The sequence below is a fragment of the Galeopterus variegatus genome, unplaced genomic scaffold (genome assembly GCF_000696425.1).
Source record: "Galeopterus variegatus unplaced genomic scaffold, G_variegatus-3.0.2 Scaffold2073, whole genome shotgun sequence".
Classification (NCBI taxonomy): domain Eukaryota; kingdom Metazoa; phylum Chordata; class Mammalia; order Dermoptera; family Cynocephalidae; genus Galeopterus; species Galeopterus variegatus.
Window position 1 is genome coordinate 168,621 of NW_007728184.1, and position 8,828 is coordinate 177,448.

The 8,828-nt window shown below is 41.6% G+C and overlaps 1 pseudogene; it reads left to right on the forward strand.

Annotated features, from left to right (window-relative positions):
* The first annotated feature begins 3,379 nt into the window (after positions 1-3,379).
* On the forward strand, positions 3,380-6,740 carry LOC103596694 (annotated as a pseudogene).
* Positions 6,741-8,828: the final 2,088 nt, after the last annotated feature.

The following is an 8,828-nucleotide window of genomic DNA, read 5'->3' on the forward strand; positions in this document are numbered from 1 at the left end:
GAATTTTAAGAATGAGTTCTGGGTTTTTTGGAATCGGTTCTCTGATCTAATTAGATTTAAAGTCATTAATGACTGTAAAGATATTGGATGAGTTAATATTGTTAAAATGACCATTCTACTCAAAGTGTTCTACAGATTTAATGTAATTCCTAGCAAAATACCAATGACATTCTTCACAGAAGTAGAAAAAACAATTCTAAAATTCATATGGAACCAGAAAAGACCTCAAATAGCCAAAATAATCCTGAGAAAAATGAATGAACCTGGAGGCATCACACAACCTAACTTCAAATTATACTTCAAAGCTATAGTGACTAAAACTGCATGGTACTGGCATAAAGCAGACACATAGACCAATAGAACAGAATAGAGAGCCCAAGAGTAAATTCACACTCCTGCAGCCAACTGACCTTCGACAAAGGTGCCAAAAATACATATTGGGGAAAAGACAGTCTCTTTAATAAGTGGTGCTGGGAAAAATGGATATCCACATCCTGAAGAATTAGACTAGACCCCTACATTTCACCATATACAAAAGTCAACTCAAAAAATATTTAAATGTAAAACCCCAAACTATGAAACTATCAGAGAAAACATAGGGGGAACAATCCACTCCATGGGGCCAGGAAAAGATTTTTAAATGACTCCAAAAGCATAAGCAATAAAAGCAAAAATAGACAAGTGGGATTACATCAAACTAAAAAGCTTTTGCACATCAAAGGAAACTGTTAATAGAGTGAAGAGACAACCTACATAATGGGAGAAAATATTCACAAGCTGTGCCTCTGATAAGGGGTTATTATCAAGAATGTATAAGGAAATTAAACAACTCAACAGCAAAAAAAGAAAAGCAAATAACTAAATTAAGAAATGGGCAAAGGATCTTCACAGACATATCTCAAAAGAAAACATACAAATGGCCAACAGGCATATGAGAAAATGCTCAGTATCATTAATCATCAGGGAAATGCAAATCAAAACAACAATGTGATACCACCTCACTCCAGTAAGAATGGCTATTATCAAATAGACGAAAGAAAACAAGTGTTGGCAAGGATGCAGAGAAAAGGAACACTTGCATGCCATTAATGGGAGTGTAAACTAGTACAGCCATTATGGAAAACAGTATGGAAGTTCCTCAAAAAATTAAAAATAGAACTACCATATGACTCAGCAATCCTACTACTGGGTATATATTTAAGGGAAATGAAATCAGTATGTTGAAGAGATATCTGCAGCACTACTTACAATAGCCAAGATGTGAAGTCAACCTAAGTGTCCAACAACAAATGAATGGATTTTTAAAACGTGGTGTATATATATATGTGTGTGTGTATACACACACACACACACACACACACACACAATGGAATACTATGCAGCCATAAAAAAGAATGAAATCCTGCCATTTGCAGTAACATGGATGGACCCTGGAGGACATTATGTTAAGTGAAGTAAGCCAGGCACAGAAAGACACATACCACATGATCTCACTAATATGTGGAATCTTTAAAAAAAAAAAAAGCTGGTATGTTAGAGGCAGAGTAAAATAATCATTACCAGGGACTGAGGAGGGAAAGGGAGAAGGGAAAACAAAGAGAGGCTGGTGAATGGCTACAAAATTACAATTAGGAGGGATAAGTTCTGGTGTTCTATTGCACAGTAGGGTGACTATGGCCAACGATTAAGTTTTGTATATTACATAACAGCTAGAGGTGAGGCTTTTGAATGTTCTCACCACAAAGAAATGATAAATGCATGAGGTGATAGATACGCTTCCTACCCTGACCTGATCATTATACAACACATACATGTATCAAAATATCCAATTGAACCCTATAAATATACAGTTAGAATGTGTCAATTAAAATAAATACATAAATTGTCATTAATGGCCCTGTTTCCAGTGATATAAGGGACACTGATAGTGTAACTCTAACTGTGGCAACACAGTTACTCAGATCATCACCAGTAGCCTCCTGTATTAGATTCCTATGGAAGGCAAGGCTCTGTGGGTTAGCCTCCTGTAGAACATTTCAGTGAAAACAAGGAGTGGAATGAGGTTGGTTGGTTGCTTCTAACTGTGCTGGAAAACTTGGGGGAAAAAAAATGGTGAGCTCAGAGCTTTAAATTCCCAGCTCAAGTTCTGTATAAGGGACTTGAAAGTTTCTGTGACGGCCCCAAAGGAAACTCTTATTTCTCATAGTCACAGGGCTGAGATTTCTGAAAAGCAGACCCAAAGTCTAATCCTGTGGGTGGCTGAATCACAACAAAAATTGAACTTCCAACGTCACAGGGTCTCTTTTGTTAAGGTTAGGACATTGATTGGGAAGTAATCAGATCCTGAAAATTGGGAGGAGCCATATGAGCAGATTCAGTAAAGCTGGGAACCTCAAACCCCTGAATTATGCCGAGTCTTTGCCTATAGAAGCAGTCCTTTCACCCCTGCCTGCAAAGGTGACCCTTCTCTTATCTGAAGAAACTGTAATGGCCTTCCCTAAGATAGTTGCTTTGCAAGGCACTGGTGCTGCTCCTCAGGAGCTAGTCCTACCACCTCTTCTTGCTTCCAGACTTGCAACTAGACTCGAGGCTCAACAGAACCCAGAGGGTGAGGTACAAAGTGTGACCCAGGAGGACGTGCACTACACACCCAAATAATTGCCAGTTTCTGTTTGCCAATTCATATCAACAGTAAACTGGGGGATACATGTGGAAATGGTTCTTAAGGGTGTGGAATCAAGGTGGAAGAATAGAAAGTGAGATTAGGCCAAATTTACTGGTATTGGCCCACGAAGCAGAGATTCAGTATTTGAGCTTGAGGGGCTAAAAATGGCTCTAAAAGTTTGCTTGGTTGGTTGACTGATACCTCGACCCCAAATTGGCCTGCGCTAGGTTGAAATGTTGGAAGTTCTTTGGTATACTGTAGAGCATGAGTCAGTAAACTTTTTCTGTAAAAGGCCAGATAGTAAATGTTTTAGGTTTTATGGGCCAGTCAGTTTGTGACTATTCAACTCTCCCATTGTAGCAGAAAATCCACCAAGCACAATTTATAAGTAAATGAACATGACTGTGTTCCAATAAAAATTTATTTATAAACACTGAAATTTGAATATTGTAATTTGCTGACCCCTGTTGTGGAGGAGGGTATCCACAGGCTTGGGGAGATTGGAATGCCGGAGTGGCTTTATCATGCAAAATTTATACATCTACACACCCCAGGAGGGTCTGGGAGACACAACTTTCACTCTAACTATCAGAAATAAACTTGTGAAGGAGAGTCCTAGCATCCTTGAAGAGCTCTAAGGAGGCTCTTTGTAGGTCAGAAATTCTAGAGGAAATGGCTACCACTGAACTGGAATCTCTAAATGCAATAGACATGATGGGACCCCAGGCTGGGCAGCGAATCTGCTGGCACCTATATGCCAAAGATAAGGTGAGCATGGTTAATATAGTAGATAGCAAAGCCAAAACAGTATTGAGAATAGTCTAATTCACAGAGATCTTTGGCACTCACTAACTTACCATGGTATCCATAGAGATAAAATAGATGGGAAGTCTACTAACATCTTGCCTGATCTAAGTGGGTGAGTTGCAGGTCTAGAGAACAAAAGTCTGATTTGAACAACCAAAACAGGGAGTCATACCCTCCCATCTTTCCCACACTGAGTCCTTGAATGAAGAAGAGACCAGGCCCCCTTGAGGAAGGATCTTATTACACTGCCAAAAATTTATTCTGTTAATCTTCCTCCTGGACTTCTCTGGAGACCTGTGGCCATTTATCATGTGACTGTGCCTTGTGAAAAGGAAATACTCAGACTTTCCAAAGATGACTGGACACTGGGTCTGAACTCATTCTAAGTTCTGGAGAGCCAAAACATCACTGTGATCCACCAGTCAGAGTTGGGGCTATGGAGGTCACGTGGGTAATGGAGTTTCAGGGAAAGTCTGTCTCACAGAAGGCCTAATTGGTCCCTGAATCCGTACTATGGTTATTTCCTCAATGCTGGAATAAATCATTAGAACAGTCATCTTAAGCAGCTGGAAAAATTCCAACATTGATTCCCTGACTCATAGAGTGAAGGGTATTATGGTAGGAAAAACCAAGTGGTAGCCACTAGAACACTCTCTACCTATGAAAATAGTAAACCAGAAACAACACCATGTTCCTGGAGGAAAGACTGCAGAGATTGGTGCCACAATTAAGGACCCGAAAGACACAGATGGTGGTGATTCCCATCAAGTCCTAGTTTAACTCGCCTATTTGGCCTATGAAGAAGTCAGATGACACCAAGGTCAAGTCAAGGATTCAGATCCCTTTACTGGCCAGCTGAAAAAAAAAAAAAAAAAAAGGAGACAGATGGATCTTGAAGAATGGCAGTGGATCAATGTAAACTTAATCAGGTGGTAACTCCAATTGCAGCTGCTGTTCCAAATGGGGTTTGGTTGCTGAAGCAATCAGCGTATCTCCTGGCACCCAGTATGTAGTTTTTGATCTAGAAAATGCATTCTTTTTCTACATCTGTTAGTAAAGACCATCAGAAGCAGTTATTTTTCAGCTGGCAAAGCCAGCTACACACCTTCATTGTCCCACCTCAGGGGTGTATTAGTGCTCCAGCCCTATGTCATAATATGGTCTTGATTGACCTTAATCACCTTTCTTTTCCATGGAACATCACACTGATCCATTACATTGATGATATAATGATGATTGCATCTGATGAGCAAGAAGTAGCAACTACTTTAGACACGTTGGTAAGACACTTGCATGTCAGAGGGTGGGAAATAAACCCCACAAAAATTCAGGGGCCTGTCACCTTAGTGACAGTTCTTGGGGTTCAGTGATATGAGGCATGTTTAGATATTCCTTTCTAAGTTAAAGAAATGTTACTGCATCTGGCCTCTCCTAACACTAAGAGGCATAATGCCTGTGGGACTCCGTTGGATTTTAGAGTCAACATGTACCTCATTTGGGAGTGCTGCTCTGACTCATTTACTTAGTAACCTCGAAAGCTGTTAGCTTGGGGGTAGGATCTAGAACAAGAGAAAGCTCTGCAACAGATTCAGGCTGATATGATAGTGCTTGAAGTGTGCGCAGCAGATAGGGATGCTATTTGGAGACCCTGGCGGTCTCTTATTGGTGAATTACAGTGTAGACCTCTATGATTTTGGAGCAAACTCATGTCATTCTCTGAAAATAATTACTCTTCTTCTAAGAAACACCTTTTGGTTTTCTACTGGGCCTTAATAGAAACTGAACTTTTGACCACGGGCCACCAAGATACTTTGTGACCTGAGCTACCTATCAGGGTCTGTGTGCTGTCTGACCCAACCAACCATAAAGTTGGGTGTATACAGCAGCACTCCACAATCGAGTGGAAGCAGTATATTCTAGACTGGGCTCTGGCAGGTCCTGAAGGCACAAGTAATTTTTATGAGGAAATGACCAAATGTCCAGATCCCCTATTCCTTCTCCATTGCTTTTTCTCTCTCAAACCACATCCGTGGCCCCCTCAGGACCTCCCTAGGACCAGCTGACTGAGGAAGAAAAATTCAGGCCTGGTTTATATACGATTCTGCATGACATGCAGGCACCACCCAAAAGTGGACAGCTGCAGCATTACGTCCCCATTGTGGGACACTCCTGAAGGACAGCGAAATTTTCTCAATGGGCAGAATTTTGAGTAGGTGCACCTGGCTGCCCATTTTAACTAGAAGGAGAGATATCAAGAAGTGTCATCTATGTCAGTCATGGGTTTTGACTAATGGTTTCACTAGATGCTCAGATACTAAGAAGGAACTGGTTGAAAAATTGGTTACAAGGTCTGGGAAGAGGTATGTGGATAGACCTGTCCAGAGTGGGAAGGTATCTGTGTCCCATGTGAACGCACACCAAAGAGTAACCTCAGAAAATAAGATTTTGTGCACGGCTCTGCACGCCCGGAGCGTCCAGAACAGAAACAGAAGGACTGTGGATCAACCTCTACTATGAGGCTGTCTAAGTGGTGGTGACTGGGATCTTCGCCCTGTGCCTCTATGCGCTGATGCAGACCATCGACCTCTACACGCCCGACTACCAGGACCAGCTCAAGTCACCAGGGGTGACCTTACGGCCAGCGTCTATGGGGAGAAAGGCCTGGAGATTTCCTACAATGTCTCTGACCCCTGGGCTGACCTCACGCACACCCTGCACACCTTCCTGGCAGGTTGCTCGTCGGCTTCGTAGGAGAACAGCATCAACTGCACATCTGAGAAGCACTTCTTCCAGGAGGGCTTCAGGGTTCTGAACCACACCAAGTTCTCCTGCATGTTCATAGCAGACATGCTGCAGAATTGCTCAGGCCTGGTGGATCTCAACTTTGGCACTGAAGAGGGAAAGCCATGCTTTATCATTAAAATGAACAGGATCGTCAAGTTCCTTGCCAGCGACAGCTCGGCCCCCAGGGTGGACTGTGCCTTTCTGCAGGCCCGTCCCCGGCAGGATGAGCCCCACGTGGAGGCCCAGCGGCTACAGGTGGAATATTACCCGCCCAATGCCCCCTTCAGCCTGCGTTACTCCCTTACTACCGGAGGAAAGCACAGCGCCACTACAGCGACCCTTTGGTGGCAGCAAAGCTTTTCAACATACCCAAGAACAAGGAAGTCGTCGTTGTGTGCAAGATCCTGCCAGATCATGTGCCTTTTGACAATCCCACGACCCATAGGAGGAGAAAGTGGAGTTCAAACTTAGAATCCAAAAGTGAGGAGTGACAGCGGGAGTCTGTCACCGCAGGGTAGCTGAGGGCCTCCTTCTTCTTTGGGGTCTTAATTTGCCCACCGGTTTCTTACCAAATCATCTGTCATCTTGAAAATGTTTTAAAACACCGACACAGTTGCCAATTTGGTGACTCCAGATAAGCACCTACACACACAGCACGTTAGCACCAGCTGTTTCTTAGTAAATATTTTTTTTTTTTTAGGTAGAATTTGTAGTTATGATAAAAATGTTGGCCTAACATGGTAACCGTAAGGCAGCAATTACCCAAATAACAAGACCCTAAAATAATTCATCTTTTTCTCTATAGACATCACTTTCTTACTGTCAGTTATTTTTTCTAACTTCAGTATAAACTACCACCCATGTGAAAACTATTAATGCACTGATATGAAACATGGCTTATGATAATGGACATTCTGAATTCTTGTTTAAGAACTCAATTCCTAAGTTGTAAAGATAAAATATATTGAAGTTACTCTTTTTTTAAAAAAAAGGAAATAAAAGAAGATTTTAATAATCAGGTAGACAGGCTGACCCCTTCTGTGGGTGCTGGTCAGCCTCCTTCCCCAGCCAGTCCTGGAACTGCCCAATGGACTCATAACAACACAGTCATGGTGGCAGTGGTGGCGATTCTGCGTGGACTCAGCAACAAAGACTCCCACTGACCAAGGCCAATCTGGCTACCGCCACTGATAAGTGCCGCATCTGCCAACAGCAGAGAGCAGCACTCAGTCCCTGGTATGGCCCCTTTCCTCAGGACATTTGGCCATTTTACCAATGGCGGGTTGCTTGCACTGAACTGCTTCTATCATGGAAAGGGCAGTGCTTTTTTCTTTATTTTTTTCTTTTTGGTAACAGCTTTATTGTAATGTAATTTTACATACCACACAATTCACACATTTAAAGTGTACGAGTCACTGGTTTTTAGTGTATTGGCAGATACGTAAAACCATCAATTTTAGAACATTTATTACCTCCCCAAAGAAACCCCATACCCTATACCCTGTTACTCCATCCCTCTCAGCTCTAAGCAACCACTAATCTCTTCTACCGCTATATATTTGGCTATTCTAGACTTTTCATACAAATAGAATTGTATATGTGGTCTTTTGCAACTGGCTTCTTTCACTGAGCATGTTTTCAAGGTTCCTCCATGTCACAGCATAGATTAGTACTACATTCCTTTCTATGGCTGGATAATATTTCATTGTATGGATTTACCGCGTTGTTCATGCATTCATCAGTTGGTGGACATTCGTGTTGTTTTCACCTTTTGGCTACTATGAAGAGTGTTGAAATATTCATGTGCAAGTTTTTACGTGGACATGTTTTTTTGTGTTAGGAATAGAATTGCTGGGTCCAATGTAACTCTATGTTCAGCAGTTTGAGGATCTGCTAGACTGTTTTTCATATTAGCTGCACCATTTTACATTTCCACCAGCAGTGCACGAGGGCTCCAATTTCTCCACATCCTCATCTACACTTGTTATATCTGACGTTTTGATTCCAGCCATCCTAGTGGGTGAGAAATAGCATCTTGTTGTGGTTTTGATTTGCCTTTCCCTAATGACTGAGCGTCGTCTCTGAGCAGAGGGCACATGACCTAATGACTGAGCGTCTTTTTATACGTTTATTGTCTACTTGATTATCTTCTTTGGAGAAATATCTATTCAGATCCTTTGCCCATTTTAAAATTAGGTTGTCTTTTTACTATTGAGTTGTAAGAGTTCTTTATATATCCTAGATACAAGTCTCTTATGAGAAAGGTGATTTGCAAGTATTTTCTCCCATTCTATAAGTTATCTCTTCATTTCCTTGACAGTATCCTTTGAAGCACAAATGTTTTCAATTCTGATGAAGTCCAGTTTATATTTTTTCTTTTGTTGCTTGTGTTTTGGTGTCATGTCTAAGAATCCACCACCATATATAAGGCCATGAAGATGACCCCTGTGTTTTCTCTTAAGAGTTGTATAGTTTTAGCCTTTATATTTAGGTCTTTGGTCCATTTTGAGTCAATTTTTGTATATGGTATGAGGTAATCATTACTTTATTCTTCCGCATGTGGCTGTCCAGT